Source organism: Macaca nemestrina, chromosome 7 (assembly GCF_043159975.1).
Source record: "Macaca nemestrina isolate mMacNem1 chromosome 7, mMacNem.hap1, whole genome shotgun sequence".
Lineage (NCBI taxonomy): Eukaryota > Metazoa > Chordata > Mammalia > Primates > Cercopithecidae > Macaca > Macaca nemestrina.
Genome location: NC_092131.1, coordinates 40,451,907 through 40,472,577, shown reverse-complemented (window position 1 = coordinate 40,472,577; position 20,671 = coordinate 40,451,907). Strand labels below are relative to the sequence as shown.

Genomic DNA, 20,671 nt, shown 5'->3' with positions numbered 1-20,671 from the left:
CCTGGGCAACAGAGCGAGACCCTGTCCAAAAAAAAAGAAAGAAAAGAAAAGAAACATGACAAAAATTAGCGAAGCCTATTAAGAAGCCAAGACTGACAGGACTCAGTGAGTGATTTATTGGGAGGGAGATTGAGAGGGAGGAGTCGAGGATGACACCCAGACTTTTTTTTTTCTTTTTTTTTGAGACAGGGTCTCATACACTGTCACCCAGACTGTGAGTGCAGTGGCAGAATCTCAGCTCACTGCAAACTCTATCTCCCGGGTTCAAGCGATTATCCTGCCTCAGCGTCCTGAGTAGCTAAGATTATGGGCACGCACCACCACACTCATAATCTTAGCCCCCACCAGGGGGCTAATTTTTTGTATTTTTAGTAGAAAAAGGGTTTCACCATATTGACCAGGCTGGTCTCGAACTCATGACCTCAAGTGATCCGCCCACCTCGGCCTCCCAAACTGCTGGGATTACAGGTGTAAGCAACTGTGCCTGGCCTAACATTCAGACTTCTGACTTGCACAATGGCACCCAAGAGAAGAGCTACAGGAAGAGGTACGAATCTGGGGACCCACAATGGGCTGCCTTTTAGGTGCTCTAAGTGTGAGGTGCTCCAGGACATGTGGGAACAGTCAGTTTGGGACCCCACCTGGATGAAGCACTGCAGAGGAGGAGCACACTGTGGAGAAGGTACATGGGGTGACATCTGGGGCTGGTGGAGGACGAGGTGCTTTGAAGGGGCCAGAGAGGCAGGAGGACACCCAGGGAAGCGGAGGCAGGAGAGTGCTGGAGGCTGTGATCAACTGCAGTTGTAAGCTGGCCAGGGACAGAGAAAGCTAAGCAGCACACTAAAGAGCATGTGAGATGGAGGAGTGTAGGTTGGGCGCGGTGGCTCTCGCTTGTAATCTCAGCCCTTTGGCAGGCTGAGGTGAGAGGATGGCTTGAGCTCAGGAGTTTGAGACCAGCCTGGGTAACATAGCAAGACCCCATCTCTACAAAAAATTTAAAACGTAGCCAGGCATGGTGGTGCAGGCCTGTGGTCCAAGCAATTTGGGAGGCTGAGGTGGGAGGATCCTTGAGCCCAGGAGGTCGTGGCTGCAGTGAGCTATGATCATGCCACTGCACTCCATCATGGGCAACAGAGTGAGACCCTGTCTAGAATTTTTTTTTTTTTTTTAAGAAGAAAGAAAAATGCTTCCTTTAGGCCAGGCATGGTGGCACACACCTGTAATCCCAGCACTTTGGGAGGCTGAGGTGGATCACTTGAGTTCAGGAGTTCAAAATCAGCCTGAGTAATATAGTGAGACCCCATCGCTACAGAAAGAAAAGATGGAGGAGAACTGTGAGGGGAGCTAACTAAGATAGTGTGTGCAATGACTCTTGAGAAATTAGTTTGTGAAGAAAAGGAGAGAGAAAAGCTGCTGGAAGGGAAGCAGAGGTGAGACAGGTGTCCTCCCTCTGCCTCCCTCCTTTCTTCCTATTCTCTTCCCTTCCCCCTTTCTTTCTCTCTCTCTCTTTCTTTCTTTCTTTCTTTCTCTTTCTTTCTTTCTTTCTTTCTTTTTCTTTCTTTCTTTCTTTCTTTCTTTCTTTCTTTCTTTCTTTCTTTCTTTTCTTTCTTTCCTTCCTTTCTTTCTCCCTCTTTCTTTCCTTTTTCTTTCCTTCTTTCTTTTTGTTTTTTGTTGTTGTTGTTGTCTTTTTTTTTTTTGAGCCAGTTTCATTCTTGTTGCCCAGGCTGGAGTGCAATGGCACACAGTCTCGGCTCACTGCAACCTCTGCCTCCCAGGTTCAAGTGATTCTCCTGCTTCAGCCTCCCAAGTAGCTAGGATTACAGGTGCCTGCCACCACGCCTGGCTAATTTTTGTATTTTTGGTAGAGATGGAGTTTCACCATGTTGGCCAGGCTGGTCTCAAACTCCTGACTTCAGGTGATCCACCTCCCTTGGCCTCCCAAAGTGCTGGGATTACAGGCGTGAGCCACCGTGCCTTTCTTTCTTTCTCTCTATCTCTCTCTTTCAAGATAAGAGAGACCTAAGGATGTTTAAATTGTAAGGAGAAATTACAGCAAGGGAGAGCTCGTGGATAGGGTATACGCTGTGGGCACACACGAATGCCCTGGATTGTCTGGGGTCGCGGGAGGGCAGCACAGTGGGCATCCGTCCCGAGGTTAGGCCAGAAGCGTGTGTCATGGTCATCCCTTTTACAGAGAGGAGACCCAGGCACATGGAGTTAAGTGTAACCTACCTAAGGTCATACAAATACTGAGACACGGTAGCCCAGGCCGAGAACGCAGGTATCCCAGTCCTGGGCCCTCCTTCCAGTGCCGGCATGAGAAAGAGCTGAAGGGCAGCTCTGCCAGCACCATGGTAGGTGGGGAATGCCACAGGTACTTACAAGTGGACACCTGGAATGCAATTCCCACACGGCCAACGAAAGAACTCTCCCACATGACTTTGGAACGTTCTACTGGACGTCACAGAGGTAAAACGTCCATTTATAATTATCTATATCAAGATTCGAACTCCCTTTCTAAAATAAACACAGCGGGGTTTTGCACGATTTTAACACATGCTGAGTTGTCTAGGAACACCATTAGCATGCAAAATGGAGGAGATACTGTACTCTGTGTTCTTTGGAGCTTTACCAGGAATGGTTCAGCATTTTGGAAAGTCACGTCAACCCCAGCAGCACCTCTCCTGGTATTTGAGTCACTCACACAATACACCTGTATCTTGTGGGTGTTTGTGGATGTTACATTCTCGGTGAGTCTATGCAAAGGTTCAAGCATCTGACTGCATCCTTCTGCCTTCTGTATGGTTGTGCCCAAGCAAGCACATGTTAGAATAGATAATGATATATTGCTGGGGCTCAGAAACCAATACCTCAAGGTCTCTCTGACCTTCTCCCCACCACCCATCTACTCTCCCAAAGGAGGATGAAGTTCTCTGAAGTTCCTTTATCTGCCTAAGATGCAGATCCACCAAAGAGAACAATTGTGTTTTCTTCTCCTCTGTAAGACCAAGAATGTAACCACATCTGAAAACCACACCTGAACAGACCCTTTACAAGTTAATGTCTGTTCCCGATCCACTCGTTCCTCCCTCATAATCTTTTATTACCCATCAACAGAATTCCTCATTGCCCCCCTCCCATACCTGGTTTGCCAAGATGTTCTGTAAGCTTCTGAGCCACGATGGAGGGTGGGCAATCACTCTGTGGTTCTCCCCGTGCACACATTAGTAGAGTTTATATGCTTTTTCTCCAATTAATCTGAGTTTTGTGAGTTGATTTTTCAGCAAACCTTCAGAAGGCAAAGGGGAGACTTTGCTTTGACCCCTACAGTATTATAACTAACTTTCCCTTATTTCTTTCTCCTTTAGAGTATGGTTGAGGCATTATACTGACTCTTAAAAACTTATATTTACAAATATTTACTAAATAAAAGACAGGGCTACCATTTCAGATAATGTGCCCTAAAAGCAAGGGAAACTGCAATGCCAAGAAAGACGAAGGAGTGAGCAGAATTAAGGTGGCTTCAAGTGATCAATCTCCCAGAATAAAGGCAACGTGTTTTGTTGCTGTTGGTTTTTCTTTTTTAAGACGGAGTCTCCCTCTGTCGCCCAGGCTGGAGTGCAGTGGCACGATCTCGGCTCACTGCAGCTTCCATCTCCTGGGTTCAAGCGATTGTCCTGTCTCAGTCTCTCGAGTAGCTGGGATTACAGGTGCACACCACCATCTTGATTAATTTTTTTTGTATTTTTAGTAGAGACGGGGTTTCACCATGTTGGTCAGGCTGGTCTTGAACTCCTGACCTCAGGTGATCCACCCACCTTGGCCTCCCAAAGTGCTGGGATTACAGGCAGGAGCCACTGAGCCCAGCCAAGGCAATGGTTTTATTTATTGATTTATTAGTTATTTAATTTTTGAAACAAGGTCTTGCTCTGTTGCCCAGGCTGAAGTTCAGCAATGTGGTCACAGGTCACCATAAACTCAAACTCCTGGGTTCAAGCAATCTTCCTGCCTTAGCCTCCCAAGTAGCTAGGACTACAGGCACATGGCACAACACCCAGGTAATTTCTTAATTTTTTTGTAGATGTGGGGTCCTGCTGTGTTGCTCAGGCTGGTCTCAAACTCCTGGCCTCAAGTGATCCTCCTGCCTCGGCCTCCCAAAGCACTGGGATTATAGGCAGTGGCCACTGTGCCCCACTAAAGGTCTTTTATTGATATCAGCTGGGTACACGGACAATGTAGTCAACCTATGGAGCTTAAAAAAACTATTCAGTTGGCACCTTTGGGAAATTTCATTTCCCTGACTAATTCAAATTACATTATATCTCAGCATTTTCCAGCGTAATGACAATAGGTAGAAGACCACAAGTTATCTGAAGAGGCCAGGGAAATCATAAATGTTTCAATGTCTGGAGGCAAAGATTGTTTAGATGAAGTCAAATAAATAGGTGCCAGGCTTGGTCTGTGGAATATCTTCCTTAATGGACAAGAAGATGAGTAAACAGTATGTAAGAGGATGCTTTAGTATATTTATGGAAAATGCTATATCGTGAGGAAGCATGGACAGGAATAGGGGTAGAGAAGTGATGATCCCAGAAGACCTCCAATAGGTTAAAAAGGCAGTGTCAGAAATACTTATGGCTCAGACTCTGAGAAGGGCTGGTTATTTAATAGTGTGGGAAAGGCAGCCTCAATTCCCACAAGTATGACCATCACTGCTAAACAGCAACAAAGGATAAAAAAATATATATATGCCCTTCAATTGAGGGGATAGCTGATTCATGGTCCTCCACCATCTGAGGACACCTGGGGGCTGGGGATTAAGGAGGGGCGTGGTCTCCTGGCCAGTGGAAGGTCCAGAAACAGGACTTTTTACGCCTGGCTCTTCCATTGACACTTGTAACTCTCAGTCATAGCTCCTGTACAGTTTCTGCATCAAAAAAGTAAATAAGGGTACAGTGTCTCTGCCTCCAGTCCCAGCTACTCACGTGGGAGGATCCCTTGAGCTATGATCACACCACTGCACTCCAGCCTGGGCAATAGAGTGAGACCCTGTCTCTTAAAAAAGAACAAATAAAAACCAAGAGGCCGTGTGCGGTGGCTCACACCTGTAATCCCAGCACTTTGGGAGACCACGGTGGGTGAATCACGAGGTCAGGAGTTCAAGACCAGCCTGGCCAACAAGGTGAAACCCTGTCTCTACTAAAAATACAAAAATTAACTGGGCGTGGTGGTGTGTGCCTGTAATCCTAGCTACTCGGGAGGCTGAGGCAGGAGAATCGCTTGAACCCGAGAGGCAGAGGTTGCAGGTGAGCTGAGATCTCACCACTGCACTCCAATCAGGGCAACAAGAGCGACACTCTGTCTCAAACAAAATAAAACAAAATCGAAAACACAATAGAACACCTTAGATTCCATTATTGTGCATTTCTGTGTTGCTTTTATGATTTTCCATGTGCATTTGGATATTTTTTAAAGTTTTAAAACATCCAGTCAAAGCAGCTATAGGAATTAATCAGCAAATTGACTCAAATGAGTAGCTGCATCACCTTCCAGATGAAAGTAGAGGAACAATGTTCATTTGGGATCCAAAGAAACATCCAGGTATAGGAAATGCCTCCAGGTATACTTGGGGGTTAAAAAAAATAATAATAATAACAAAGAAAATGCCTCTAGGAACCAGCTTCTTTGCATGAGCTAACTTGGCCTAGGGGCAACAGGTCCCAACTAGCTTGAACTGAAGTGCAAACCTCCAGCAGGTCCCCCCTGCCCTGAGGACACACCAGTTCATCCCAGAGTCATGGCAGTGGGGTTAGGAGAAATGGAAGGATTGACCCACAGGCTAGAACTAGGGTGAGACAAGACAGGCACTCAGCTCAGGCACAAAATTTAAGGGAGTGCCAAAATATTTAGTAATAAAGATAAATGATATTTTATTATTTTCGTTTATTTATTTTTGAGACAGGGTCTTGCTCTGTTGGCCAGGCTGGAGTGCAGTGGCATGATCATAGGTCACTGCAGCCTTGACCTCCTGGGCTCAAGTGATCCTCCCACCTCAGCCTCCCAAGGTGCTGGGATTACAAGCATGAACTACCACACCCAGCCAAGATAAATAATATTTTTAAAAATCAAGTTGGTAAGCCATGACCACAGGCTATAGTTATATTGGAGCCAGGGCTGAGATTAGGGACAGGCCAATGAGGCAGGGTCCCAGGTGAGGTTCTGTGATGTTTGAAGAGCCCAAAGACCTGTCCCACTCCAGTGCCAATGGCATCTCTGTTGAGGAAGGTCATATAGCACCAAAGTCCCCTATCTAAAACCCCTGGAATTCAGAATTTTAAAGATTTTTTAAAAGGTAATGTAGAGCACATATCATAAATTACATAATCCTCACAGCAGGGTCTGGGGCAGCACCCACTAATCAAGCACATTCATGTTTCTATGGTGACATCTATGAATATTCATACTGTGTGGTGTGAGCCTCTGTTAGACCAAGTCAGATTTTGCTGTCACTTGAGTGAAAGAAAAGCTTTTGGTTTTATAGTGCTTCAGATTTCAAAATTGCAGAGAAAGGACTGTGGGCCTTAACAGCATGACGTTAGGTCTCCCAAAGAAAAAAGGCAACAGGCTGGGCGCTGTGGCTCATGCCTGTAATCCCAGCACTTTGGGAGGCCGAGGTGGGCAGATCACCTGAGGTCGGGAGTTTGAGACCAGCCTGACCAACATGGAGAATCCCCATCTCTACTAAAAATACAAAAATTAGCTGGGTGTGTTAGCATGCGCCTGTAGTCCCAGCTGCTCGGGAGGCTGAGGCAGGAGAATCACTTGAACCTGGGAGGTGGAGGTTGCAGTGAGCTGAGATCGTGCCATTGCACTCCAGCCTAGACAACAGAGCGAGACTCTGTCTCAAAAAAAAAAAGAAAGAAAGAAAGAAAGAAAGAAAAAAATGCAACAGATAGGACCCAAACTTTTGTTATAAACGTGTGCTGAAAAGAGAACTGCAAAGTCCTTGCTGGTGATCACCCAGAAGGTGATTTCTTCTTCCTCTTCTTCTTTTTTTTTTTTTTCTGAGACTGAGTTTTGCTCTTGTTGTCCAGGCTGGAGTGCAATGGCATGATCTCGGCTCACTGTAACCCCGCCTCCCAGGTTCAAGCAATTCTCCTGCCTCAGCCTCCCGAATAGCTGGGATTACAGCCATGCGCCACCAGCCCTGGCTAATTTTGTACTTTTAGTAGAGACGGTGTTTCTCCATGTTGGTCAGGCTGGTCTCAAACTCCCGACCTCAGGTGATCCGCCCACCATGGCCTCCCAAAGTGCTGGGATTACAGGCATGAGCCACCGTGCCCGGCCCCAGAAGGTGATTTCTAAAGGTCAGTCAAGGCCAAAGCAGAGTGATCACAGGGCTTATTTCCCAGCAGCCAACCAACTAACGTTATTAAATACCTTCTGTGCGTAAAACCTTGTACAGGGTCCTGAAATGTATTAAGATACACAAAACAGAGTTCTAGCCTTCGGGAGCTTAAAAATTAGTGGAGACAATATGGCAAGCAAAACCACCATAGAATATTAAAAAACTGAAGGAATATCATCTGGACCCACCCTTTAAACATGAAACCAACGTTCAGAGAAGTTGAGAGCCTTGCATAAGTTAGCAGACAAGCAGATAACCGCACGCTAACAAGCAGATAGTGGCGCTGCAGGAAGAGATCAGGATCTGTGTTTGCCAACTCTTGTTCACTGCCTTTTGCATAAACGCACATAATAATTGTGACCTGGTGACAAATGATAAGAGTAGTTAAAAGATCCTAACAGAAGTGGTTTTGTTTAAATGCACTTTTGCAGCAGAGATGGTCTCTGGTTTCTAAAAGGACTACAATTTGGGTACGCAGCAAGGCAGGTGAGTGCCCTTCAGGCATTGGAACAACTGAAGCAGGGGTGGGTGTGTGTATGCCAGATTAGTTGTTCAAGTGGATTAGGCTCTGGGAAAGGGCATAGAAGGAGTTCCTGGGGGCGCTGGGGAGATACGTTTGGAAAAGAATGTAAAGGCTATGGAGAGCTTGAATGCCAGGGCGAAGGATGTCAATTATCTCCTAAGGTAGCATTTCCCATCCCTGCATGCCACCTTCATGACTCGGCATGGCTGCCCACTGCCCTACGGGAAATGACAGAGGGTAGTACTCTGGAGTACTCTGGAGTCAGATTAGTAATCTGGAGTCAGATTCTTTCACACTCTGGAGTCAGATTCTTTCCATTTGAATCCCAGCTTTGACACCAATTATGTGACTTGGACATGCTGCTTCACCTCTCTGCCTCACTTTATTTATTTATTCATTCATTCATTCATTCATTCATTCATTGAGACAGAGTCTAGCTCTGTTGCCCAGGTTGGAGTGCAGTGGTACGATCTCGGCTCACTGCAACTCCGCCTCCCGGGTTCAAGCAATTCTCCTGCCTCAGCTTCCCGAGTAGCTGGGATTATAGATGCCCTCCACCACGCCCAGCTAATTTTTGTATTTTTAGTAGAAACAGGGTTTCACCATGTTGGCCAGGCTGGTCTCGAACTCCTGACCTCGTGATCCGCCAGCCTCAGCTTCCCAAAGTGCTAGGATTACAGGCGTGAGCTACTGAGCCCGGCCTATTTTTTTAATTTTTATTTATTTATTTATTTTTTTGAGACAAGATCTCGCTCTGTCACCCAGGCTGGAGTGCAGTGGTGCAATCTCGGCTCACTGCAGCCTCTGCCTCCTGGCTTTAAGCGATTCTCCTGCCTCAGCCTCCTGAGTAGCTGGGATTACAGGCGCCCACCACCATGCCCAGACAATTTTTGTACTTTTAGTCGAGATGGGGTTTCACTATGTTGGCCAGGTTGGTCTCAGACTTCTGACCTCAAGTGACCCGCTTGCCTCAGCCTCCCAAAGTGCTGGGGTTGCAGGCATGAGCCACCATGCCCAGGCTCAGTTTATTTCTTTGTAAAATAGAGAAAATATAAGTACCTTCCTCATGAGGATTAAGTGAGAAAGCATGTTTACTGTACTACAAAGAGCAACCTGGCATTATAAGTTTATCAATAAATGTCAGTTGTTGTCATTAACCGTTTTATTTAAGTCACTTTTTTTTTTCAGTTAAATATATACTGTAGCCTTATTCTAAGCAATAATATCCACGAAATCACAGGCTTATTGTGACAATGATGGTTTTGATGATACACATATAACAAGATGTTAAATCAAAAAGTCTTAACTAAGGCAGCAAGATGCAACAGGTATAATGCACATAAGTGTGACACCAGAGAAGGACGCACATTTTCAAAAGAGGTGTGCAAGGGCCCCTCTCTCAAGCTGAGGGTATAGAGGGTCAGAATGGGCAGAGACTGGGGAAGAATCTTTGTGGAGGAACTCTGGGGTTGCTGTTAGTGTGCTGTGATATCTCACCCTATCCCCATAGAGAACTGGCCCTCCTGTCGAGTTGGTGAGAGGGGGATTCACCAGGACCACTCAGGAAACTTGATGTCTGTCCCTTGCAACTGGGAGGACATGGTGGACTTGCACCTGACCACCTACTGAGACATCCAAAGGATGGGACACAAGTTGGCCATCTGCTGTTGGAGGAGCCAAGGGAGACTGCTGAGCTGGGGTCAGCCTGCCTTCCCAGGTTCACTGCGCCCAGTGATGTGTCATTGTTTCCTTGGACCAACGTGGGCCACATGCCCTAATGTGGGCTGACTTGAGGTCAGAGCAGGTCTTCTCTGAGATGGCCCCTTGGGCAGACTGAAGGACCTTAGCTAAAAGAGGCTAGAGAGGTGAACCACTGGATTTCAGGGGCTGAGGAAGGAGCAATGATCTAGAATAGAGGATAATTTGCTCTTTTTTTTTTTTTTTTTTTTTTTTTTTTGAGACAGAGTCTTGCTCTGTCGCCCAGGCTGGTATGCAGTGGTGCAATCTCAGCTCACTGCAACCTCCGCCTCCAGGGTTCAAGCAATTCTTCTGCATCAGCCTCCCTGGAATTACAGGCACCTGCCACCACGCCCATCTAATTTTTGTATTTTTAGTAGCGACAGGGTTTCCACCATGTTGGCCAGGCTGGTCTCGAACTCTGACTTCGGGTGATCTGCCCGTCTCAGCCTCCCAAAGTGCTGGGATTACAGGTGTGAGTCACCTCTCCTGGCTGATAATTTGCTCTTTTTAAGACAATAGAAGTGAGACATCCCAGCAATTGGGAGGGTAGGGAGGGTTCTCTGAGAATCTGATAAAAATATGGACCAGGAAGCTGGAAGCCAGCAGACAATGTACCCAATGAGCACTTTCCTGCCCCTCCCAGTCCAGTGACAAAGGAGTAGATGTATTTTTATTTTATTGTGTTTTTTAGTTTTTTCCATGGGACTCTGCTTCATAGAGTGGGTATATTACGTACTTAGTTGAGACTATGCTTGTAAGACTTAAAGTGATCACAGAATCTTCTCCTATGAATAACCAGAAAAGTTACAGGGCCTAAGTTTTCACCCTAGACCAGGGAAAGAACTAATCCCACTGGATAAACATAAAGAGACAGTGGGAGGCAAAATTAAGTTGCTTGATGAGTACATTCCAATGAGTCATGTTTCTTTATGCTCATTAGAAACATAGCTATTAAAATGAAATGTTTGTCCCTGTACCAAATGAAATCATCTCTCATCCCCCCGGTAGCATGGTAACACCATTAGAAATAATGGAGATAGGGGAATAAGAGGTGAGGAGAACATAAGATAGGCAGGGATGTAAAATACTGGTTTGGTGGGTTCAATGGGAACTCATTTGCTCCCCAACCTTGAATATGATGAAATGAAAATAGAAGATGCACCAAGGAATGAAATAATCCAAGCGTCCTTAGAAAATGGCTTTGTTTGGACCGGGCGTGGTGGCTCATGCCTGTAATCCCAGCACTTTGGAAGGCCAAGGCAGGCGGATCATGAGGTCAAGAGATCGAGACCATCCTGGCCAACACGGTGAAATCCCATCTCTACTAAAAATACAAAACTTAGCTGGGGGTGGTGGCGTGCACCTGTAGTCCCAGCTACTCGGGATGCTGAGGCAGGAGAATCTACTCGGGAGGCTGAGGCAGGAGGTTGCAGTGAGTCGAGATTGCACCACTGCACTCCAGCTTGGCAACAGAGCCAGACTCCATTTAAAAAAAAAAGAAAGAAAGAAAGAAAGAAAGAAAAAGACTTGTTCAAAGGGAACTGAAGACAGCCTAGCCCTAGCCCAATTCCATGAACAAAGAAGACGTGTCCCCTGCGTTCCTGGGCTGAGTATATGGCTTAGCCTTGCCCTTTCACGTAGTTAGGGCAACAGAGGGGGTATATTCTCACTAACACTGAATTGCCCAGAAAGCATCAGCTACATTAGCCAGGTGCTAATATAGGTGGTGCACCTATAGTCCTAGCTACTCAGGAGGCTGAAGTGGGAGGATTGCTTGAACCCACGAGTTCAAGGCTACAGTGAGCTATGATTGTGCCACTGCACTCCAGCCTGGGTGACAGAAAAATATGCTGTCTCTAAAAAACAAAAACAAAAAAAATCAACCAGAGACCTCAAGTTCTGGAGACCTGAGTGGCAGAGGAGCAGGGATAGGGGGAAGAATCCTGGACTGAAGCAGGCCCTGGAGTCCCCAGGGTCTCAGTCTTTTACCCAAGCTGGAGTGCAGTGGTGCGGTCACAGCTCACTGCAGCCTTGACCTCCCAGGCTTAAGTGATCCTCCCACCTCAGCCTCCCAAGGAACTAGGAGTACAGACATGTGCCACCATGCCCAGCCAATTTTGTGTAGAGATAAGGTCTCACTGTGTTGCCTAGGCTAGTCTTGAACTGGCTAGGGATTCTCCTGTTTCCGTCTCCCAAAGTGCTAGGATTACAGGCATGAGCCACTCTGCCTGGCTCAGTTTACATTTTAAGACAAGACATAAGGAATGGTGAGTATAAGGGTGTACAGACACCACCTCTCCGATGCCCCACTGAAGTGGTTAAAAGAGTAATGACTGGGCTGGGCGTGGTGGCTCAAGCCTGTAATCCCAGCACTTTGGGAGGCGGAGGCGGGCGGTTCACCTGAGGTTGGGAGTTCCAGACCAGCCTGACCAACATGGAGAAATCCTGTCTCTACTAAAAATACAAAATTAACCAGGTGTGGTGGCGCATGCCTCTAATCCCAGCTACTCGGGAGGCTGAGGCAGGAGAATCGCTTGAATCCGGGAGGTGGAGTTTGCAGTGAGCCGAAGTCACACCATTGCACTCCAGCCTGGACAACAAGAGCCAAACTCCATCTCAAAAAAAAAAAAAAAAAAGAGCAATGACCAGACCTAGTCCCCCTTCTTGAGAAGGGACTTCCTCCAGCTCTGTCTTTGTCCCTTAGCTTCCAGTTTGGCCTCTTTCTCCTTTAACACCATCTCTTCCCTCCCAGCTCTGACTTCTGACAGTTCCAGACCAGCTGAGTTATTTCCTGAGAAAGGCTAGAACCTCAACCTTTCTCAGGGAAGCCTGGATCATCTGGTATTATTACCTGCAGAGATGTTAGAGAATATCTTGTCCAAATGATAAGAAAACTAAAAGCCAAAAAACTTACATCACATGCCCAGAGTCACTGAGGTGTGAGAAGAACCCAAGTCTCCTGACCCCTTGCACACTGATCCATCATACAGCACCATGCTAGCTCTCCAAGAGAGGTCAGCTCACCTTCCTTGGACCACCACCTCAACCCTCCTTCCTCTTCCATGAATACTTCAAAATGGTGGAAGAGGCCAGGTGTGGTGGTGCACCTGTAGTCCCAGCTACTTGGAAGGCTGAGGCTAGAGGATCCCTTGAGCCCAGGAGATAGGGGCTTCATTGAGCTAGGATTGTGCCACTGCACTCCAACCTGGGTGACAGAGCAAAACCTTGTCAAAAAAAAAGGCAGAAGACAACTTGCTTGGAACAAACAAGAATGGATCCCAATCCACTAGCTGGTCACCTTTGAATGCAGAAATCAGTGGCTCTACTTTCTCAGAAGAACAGGATAATCTAATGCTTGCTGTACTTTGCTCAGTGTAGCTGGGACCCCAGAGTCATACTCAGGTCTCTACAGCTGAATTATAATGATAGGCAGGGAAAGGCCCAGAAACTAGGTTGGAGGATGAGGATTGGGGTCAAGAATCTGCAAAGATAAGCTTCTATGACTAGTGACAGTAGGATAACAGAAAGAAAAATGTTGCCCAAACAGACCATTAAGCAAGAGGAAAATTTTGGTATCAAAATTAAATGGGGTTTATGAGATATATTCCTATGCCAAGCAGAAAGCATGTTCCCTTTACAGTAACTCCCAGGCCATCTGGTCTACTTCCCTACTGCAGGGTACAGACCTCTCCTTACTGAACATTCATTGAGATGATGTTTTTCAAATAAGAATCTGTACTTCTGTCTCCTTTTAACTAGTTGTGTTTAATCTACATCAACTCTCTCTCTTTTTTTTTTTTTTTTTTTGAGATGGAATTTTGCTCTAGGCTGGAGTGCAATGGCACAGTCTCAGCTCACTGCAACCTCCACCTCCCAGGTTCAAGTTATTCTCCTGCCTCAGTCTCCCAAGTATCTGGGACTACAAGCACTAGCCACTATGCACAGCTAATTTTTGTATTTTTAGTAGACATGGGGTTTCACCATGTTGCTCAGGCTGGTCTTGAACTCCTGACCTCAGGTGATCCACCCGCCTTGGCCTCCCAAAGTGCTGGGGTTACAGGCATGAGCCATCGCGCCCGGTCAATTCTCCTTTTTATATGTTAACCTATACTGCCTCCACTTTTACCCTCTCCCAAACATTTGTTCTATCATCTGATCCAAGCTTATAAAACACAATAGATTCAGACTGGCTGGGAAATGTGGCTCATCCCTGTAATCCTAGCACTTTGGGAGGCTGAGGCAGGAGGATTGCTTGAGGCCAGGAGTTTGAGGTCAGTCTGTGCAACAAAGGGAGTTATAGAGACTCTGTCTCCATATAAACAATTTAAAAAGTAGCCAGGTGTGGTGGCACATGCCTGTAGTCCTAGGGAGGCTGAGACGGGAGGATCGCTTGAACTCAGGATTTCAAGGCTGCAGTGAGCTATGACTGTGCCACTGCACTAAAGCCTGGGCGACAGGGAGAGAACTCATCTCTAGAATTTTTTTTTTATTTAAAAAAAAAAATCAGATAGATCTCAGTTCAAGTCCCAGTTTAGACAGTTACTAGCTGTATGATATGTGTGATCACTTTATCTTACAGAGCCTCAGTGTTTCCAGCTGTGAGATGGGTATAATTAATAGTAGCTATCTCATTGCTGTGAGAAAACAACATATGTAAATGCTTAGCCTAATAAACGGTGGCTGTCATTGTTATTGCCATGATCACTGAAGCCAGCTGAAGCTCTATTTGTGGAATTAAGTCTCAGAGGGCTGAAATGGGCTGTCCAAGGTCACACAAGTGAGTGAGTCAGGGAGGGATCCCAGATTTCCTGATTCCTGAAGCCTTTGCCAACCATCAGCTCACACACAAACGAATCATTGCCCAATGACCTAGAAATCAGGGTATCCGATCACATCCAAGTACCACAGCTGGTGATTTAATAAGCACTCACCATGTGTGCAGGCTATATGAAAGCTTTACAGCATCTATAGGTCAGTATAAGAAGGTCATCTCATTGCTTATGCCAAGAGAAAAAAAAAAAAGAAAACAAGACAAAAATCTGGAACCTCTGCTTGTGTTTTGCCCAGTGGTAATGATATTTCTTGTCCATATTTGCTTTAAGAAAGTAGATGAAAGTAAGACCAATGCTCTGGCTGCCTTACTCCTGACTTCAAAACAGCCTTTTTGATTGGGAACGAGGAGGAGAGAGATCCTAAGGACTTAGGGACTAAAATGGGGTTTGACCAAGGACAGCAATGAAAAAGGAGATGGGGGTTGTCAGTGGGCTAAAAACAAGTCCCTGTCGGTGCTCTGAAGAATGGCAGTTATTGTCAGCAAGGTGGGCTTCTCGCTGCACCAGGGCCTGTCCCTCCACTGACAGTGCAAGCAATGAAACCATGGCGCCCCAGGAAGCACATTTTATCTTGAAGCATGAATCACCCCTCAGAAGTCTAGAAAAGAATCCTCTCTTTGTGGCCCTTCAATCTCCTTGGCTGGCATCCCTAGCTACTCAGGGCTGAAATCAAGGCCTTACTAAAACTCAAGGTGAGTGACCTTTCCGATGGAAACGGATCATTCCAGAAGCTCATGTGACAGGGGTGCCTCTTAATAACTGAAAGGAAACAATGAATGAATGGGCCAGCTAGATGGCATTCGTCATTCAAGTCTAACTGCAAAAGCAGTCAGAAGTGGATAATCCAGTATGTTCTGAATGAGGGGCTTTTGGGAAGCAAAGGAGTGGCAGAAGGTGATCTCTCCCCTCATCTTTTCATATTTATCAGCTCTCCCTACATTGATTGAAAGCTGAAGTCTTATTTTAAAAAACAAACAAACAAAAAAAACTGTCATGCTTCTAGAAGACGGAGCAACCGGAAGGAGCAATCTGAGGACCCGAGACCTGTCCGTGTAGACGGTTTGCCCTCATTTCAAAGATGCTGTCTCTTCTACAACACCAGCCACATTGGGAGCCAAGAATCCTGAAAAAATATTAAACTCCCTACTGGGGAGCCAGCAGAGTAAAGGACGGTGAAAAGCTGGATGTTCAAAAACGCGAAGTCAATGACTTTGGTTGCTCCTCAAACTGCCAGACTGGACTGTGATCCAAAGGTAAGTGGAAGCACCAAAATCAGAGGAGGGTGGAAAGTCGCCTTTCAGAACAATCCTTTGAAGGAGCAGGGGGCCAGCATCACTCTGTCACCTCAACTCCACTACATTTATACATAGGGGAACTGATGTTAAAATGAACATGAAGTATAGCCTCACAGGGGAGGAGAGCCGAAGTCCACACTATGTATAAATGCAGCCTGACGAATGTGAAAACAGGGAAAGGAGCAAACCCTCTTTTCTAGCCTGGAAATGTGATGGTTGACTTAGCCTCAGTTCTATCTATGGATGTGTGTCTCGGGGTGCAAACCACTACCTTTTCCTTGAATCACAGCAGCATGGGGCATCCCACAACTCAAAGTCTGAGGCAAATATACATCTTGAACCAAACACCCTGGTACGTAAATTCTATGAGTGCATCTTTATCTTATAGCAGAAAAGTATAACCTATGGATCTACTTGGGTACTTGATTTTAAACGCCCTTAAATCCCAGGAAAGGAAAATTTCCCCAACATATGCATTCTCACACACCACAGACAGTGTGCCAACTCTCAGTGGGACTCAGTTTCCCTAAGGGGAAGCAAACCAAAAGTGCCCCCCTCATACTCCTTCCCTAGAAATCAGCTTTCACTTTACTTTTCAAAGACAAAGCCTGATTTCTGAGAAGTGATGTAGAGTAAGAAGAAGATCTGGCCAACAGAGGCTGAAATTCCTCAGCTCAGAACATGAGAATCCTGTCTGATATTCCCTCCTTAGCCAGGTGTTGCCACAAAGGGACATAAGATTTTGCCAGGTCAGAAATTATCCTCGCCTTAAAAGGAAGGTTCCTGCAATTGAAAAATACACCCAAACCACCTTGTCTGTACATGGGAGGTGGGGAGAGAAGGGAGGAGAAGCGTAAAAGGATACAAACTTGAAAACAGTCAGGCTCTGGGAGGGTTAGCTATCCCTTCCCTCCCCTCAAGGACAGCCAGATCTGATATAGTTGCCGATAAGATCAAGCTGCCTCACTCTACTGCCCTTACCCAGGTCTCTCCTTATGACATCAGAGTACCCAACATCATTAGAGACCCTCTTCAGAAACTAGAGGCTGACAGTCACTAACATTCTAGCTGGAAACTGTCTACCAGGAAAAAGTCCACCAGGAAGGAGCTCCTGGGAGGTAGGCAGAAAAAAACACTTGCTGCTTAAGTGCTGCAGCAAGAGCTTTTCTGATAAAAACTACACTTTTAAAACCAACACTGAGCTTTGCCTACCACAAAAGCTGTAATTTGGTCCCTTCCTGTAAAATGACACCTTTCCCTTTAGAAACAATATGTAAATCTGATACAACCAAAATAAACACAGTATAATGCTCATTAACTCATTTAATATCTTTCATTCAAGGACTTGAGGGTCTTAACCCACTTATAAATGTAAAAATTCATGCCTCATCACTTCAAAACAGGAAGTTAGGAGAGTATCAATTTCCCATCTTAAGATATTTAAGTTCCTCAGTATATTTGAGGAACATGCCACAGAAAAGTCCATCCTCTCACCGCTGGAGGCTCGGAGGTCGGGCCTCCATATCATTACTCTCAGCTCTGAATAAACAGCTTGGGATAAACCAATAAAGCCCCTCCAATGGGGACTTGAGTGATAATCAACCCTGCCTGCCCTGTTAGAGTGGGAAGGTCCATAGGAGTGGGCCTAGCTGTGCTTCTCTGGTCTAGTACCTGCATCTGACTTTAGCCACAAATTGCAGGGCCACAAATCTATAGCTCAGGGGACTCAGTTTTCTCCTGCTACTCCTTATTGGTCCTGGAACTTCCCTTGTTCCTGTACCTATAAGTGATCAAAATCAACACTAAAGAAAGCCTGTTGTCCCCACCCAAAGCCTGCCACGCTCTCTCTCCAGTTGCCTATATCTGTCTCCAAACACAAAACTGAGGGCTAAGAGTCATCTCAGCACACCCCTGAGCAAGGTGTCTCTACAGCGAAGTGTCCTGGCAGGCCCACCCTGGCCCAAGCTACTTGTATCATTAGCTCATTCACACCAGCAGGCGGGAGAGTCCTCCACTAGTCCCGGGCCCTCCAGTGCCTTCTGTCTCACAGGCAAGCAGATGTATCTGTCTTCCAACCAGGGAAAAAAATCTGAGCTCCCAAAGGGCTGTCCTGCCACAGGATAGGAGCTGGTGGTCACATGTAAGCCAGCTCAGAACTGGAGGCACCTTGTTCCTGGAGACACAAGGCCAAGGACCGGGGACTTGGAACCTGGCCCATTTGTTTTCTAGAGAGAAAGACACTGTACCACCCCCAAGGCAGGTTGCTTGGCCCTCCCTTGACCCCTCTTCCTGGTACAGCAGGGAGAAACCCAGGCCTCTCAATTACCCAAGGCTCATAGCCACGGCAACAGCTCACTTATTACTAGGGTGCTGAGAACACGAGAATTGGTGAGCAGAGCCCCAAGGTTACACCAGCAGACAGCTCCCTGGGGTCCTGCTCTTTCCCTTCAGGGAGAGCCTTGAGCAGTGCCCGAACACCCTGCCCTCCTACCTCCAAGCTCTGTACCTAAGGCAGCCAAACACCCCCAGGGAAACCCTGGGGAAAGAAAGGAGACAGTCCCGGGAAGGAAGGGAAGGGGGTGGGTTTCTGACTGAGCATAGAAAGAGGGAAAGGAAGACACCTGGGAAAGAGGCCAATGTCTCCCTGCCCTTGCCAGGAACCGGGCTGTAACACTTCCCATCTCAGCCAGGCATCTTCCACGGAGGACCAGAGATCAGGGAGGGCAGGTGAAGAGCTGGCAGCCAGGGGGCTGGGCTGGGCCCCGGGACATGGACCTGGGGAGTCGAGGGCGCCTAGGTGTGGGGTCCACCATCACCCAGCTTTTCCATGCACCCTGGGGAGAAGGCTGCGGGGTCCTTTTGGCAGCGTTCCCTTCCCTTCAGCAAAGTCCTCAGCCTCTAACTAGGAGGGTCCGTGGTTCCCACTCCCAAGCCCTGGCTCCCCAGCTTCCACCCAGATTGTCACCCCCTTCCAACCTCCCTAGGTGGCCTCCTGGGTGCTCTCCGCCCGGAAGAAGAGGAGGTGTCAACCTTCCGCTGGCCCTCGCTTCCCCCGACACCCCTTTGTTTCAGGCGGGGAAAGTTGCCAACGCGCACCCCCTTCCTCAACACGCCCCCCTGTGCGCCCATCCCCCGCAGGGAATCCAAGCCCGGGCGCACCATCTATCTAATCTGCGGCTCGCTCTCGAACCGGGGCAGCAACCTCGAAACCGAAAGCAAAGAGGAAGCGGGATCAGCCAGAGCCCCAAGTCCGGTCGCCCGGTCTTCTCCATCACCGTCCCCATCGCCCGCGCCCCCTGTGCTCGGAGCTGCCGGCCCCGCGCGGCCACCTCTCCCGGCGGTGGAAAGGCCTGTCTGCGGGCATTGGGGTACCTACCGGTGCGGGGCAGGGGCCGTGGGCAGGGGCAGGGCAGGGCCGGCCGCCTGCCGGGAGCAGGTGCGGCCAGGAGCGCAGTCTCCAGGGCTGGCTCCCGCTCCTCCTCCCGCGCCGGGACTCGGGGCGCTCTCCTGCGCCGCCTGCTCCCCGCCCCCAAACCCGGCGCTCCGGCTCCCCCCGCGCGGAGTTGCGGGCCGTGCCTCCCCCACGCCGCCTGGCACCCCCACGCCGCCTGGCACTCCCGCGCCGCGCCTAGTCCCGCATTGTGTGTCGGCGTCCGCCGCGGCGGCGCGGGGGCAGAGGGGCTGCAGCCGCCGCTGCCCGGGAGGAATGGAGCCCCCGGCGGCCGCGGCGGCACTCACCCATAGTACGGATGCGCTGCAAACTGCACATGCTCGCGTCTGACAGGCGCTCGCCCTGCCGCCCGGCTTAACTCCTTGCTCGCCCGCTCGCCGGCCCGGCCCGCTGTCCCCTTCGACCTCGCAGCCTCCCACAGCACGGGGTCAGCCCCGCCACGGGCGCCTAGGAGCACGCCCCCTGCCTGGGCCGCGGTGCAGGTGGCTGAGGTGCAGGGCTCTTCGGCCCTCCCTGTCTTAGCCAACCCGCCTGCATTTGAGTGTCTGTCAGGCCCGGAGCTTGTAGCTGGGACCAGGCGTGCAACATCCACTGTGGGTATCATTGCAGGCCTGGGCTACCTGAGGGCCACGAACCACGTGGTGTGGCAGACCCACCCACCTTGTGCCAGCACTGTGGACCCTGCCGTCAGTTCATGCAAACAGCCATGTAAGGTCGTTTGTTTATCCCCATTTCCAAGAAGGAGAAACTGAGGCCTATGGAAGTTAAGGAATTTGCCTAAGGCAAAGCTCGAACCTCTAAGGCTCATGATTTGCTTTATACCATAAAGATTACAGAGAATATGTTATTTCAGAAGTCAATCTAGATTCTTTTATTGGGAGGTGGAAAATAATGAATGTCATCTGGAAAGTCTGGAAATTCCACAATGCTGAACGCAGGAAATCAGCAGCTGAGGGCCCTGACTTGAGACAGGCCCCTCCGACTGGTCCTGGGTCCTGCAGAAAGGCTGAGCAGGGAGTGGGAATGACATCCAGCCCCCATTCCCACGCCAAGCCTAGGTCCTGGCACTGGGTGCCTCAGCCAATAGGAAAGGGCATTTTGAAAATTTATAACACCCTCTGGGGGTGTCCTTTTGTCACTAACCCATCCGGAGAGAGTACCCTTTCTAATTCTCTTGCAAACCCTATGCATGCCTAGGCCTGATCTGAGGGGTCTAATGGCTGCTTTTCAACCTAGCGGGAGGGGGGAAATGAGGAGAGGGATGACAAGAGAGGCTGAAGCTCTTTCCCCTTTTTGTAACATGCACCAGTGACAAAGAGCTCTCAGAAGTCCAAGGCAGCACAGAGTCTTCTAAGAAAAAGATCCTATGGTTCATCCAGCTGCTCTTGCCCCATTCTGGGCGAGAAACTGGGCTGCTTTCCT

The 20,671-nt window shown here is 48.2% G+C and overlaps 1 protein-coding gene across 1 annotated transcript in view; it reads right to left on the bottom strand.

Moving 5' to 3' along the window:
* Positions 1-19,491, bottom strand: part of LOC105472863 (transmembrane protein 229B) — a 45,742-nt gene extending 26,251 nt beyond the window's left edge. The window contains exon 1 of the mRNA XM_071099995.1: positions 19,175-19,491. The gene's annotated coding sequence lies outside the window, so the exon portion shown is untranslated. The remainder of the gene's footprint in view (positions 1-19,174) is intronic.
* Between the last annotated feature and the right edge of the window lie 1,180 nt (positions 19,492-20,671).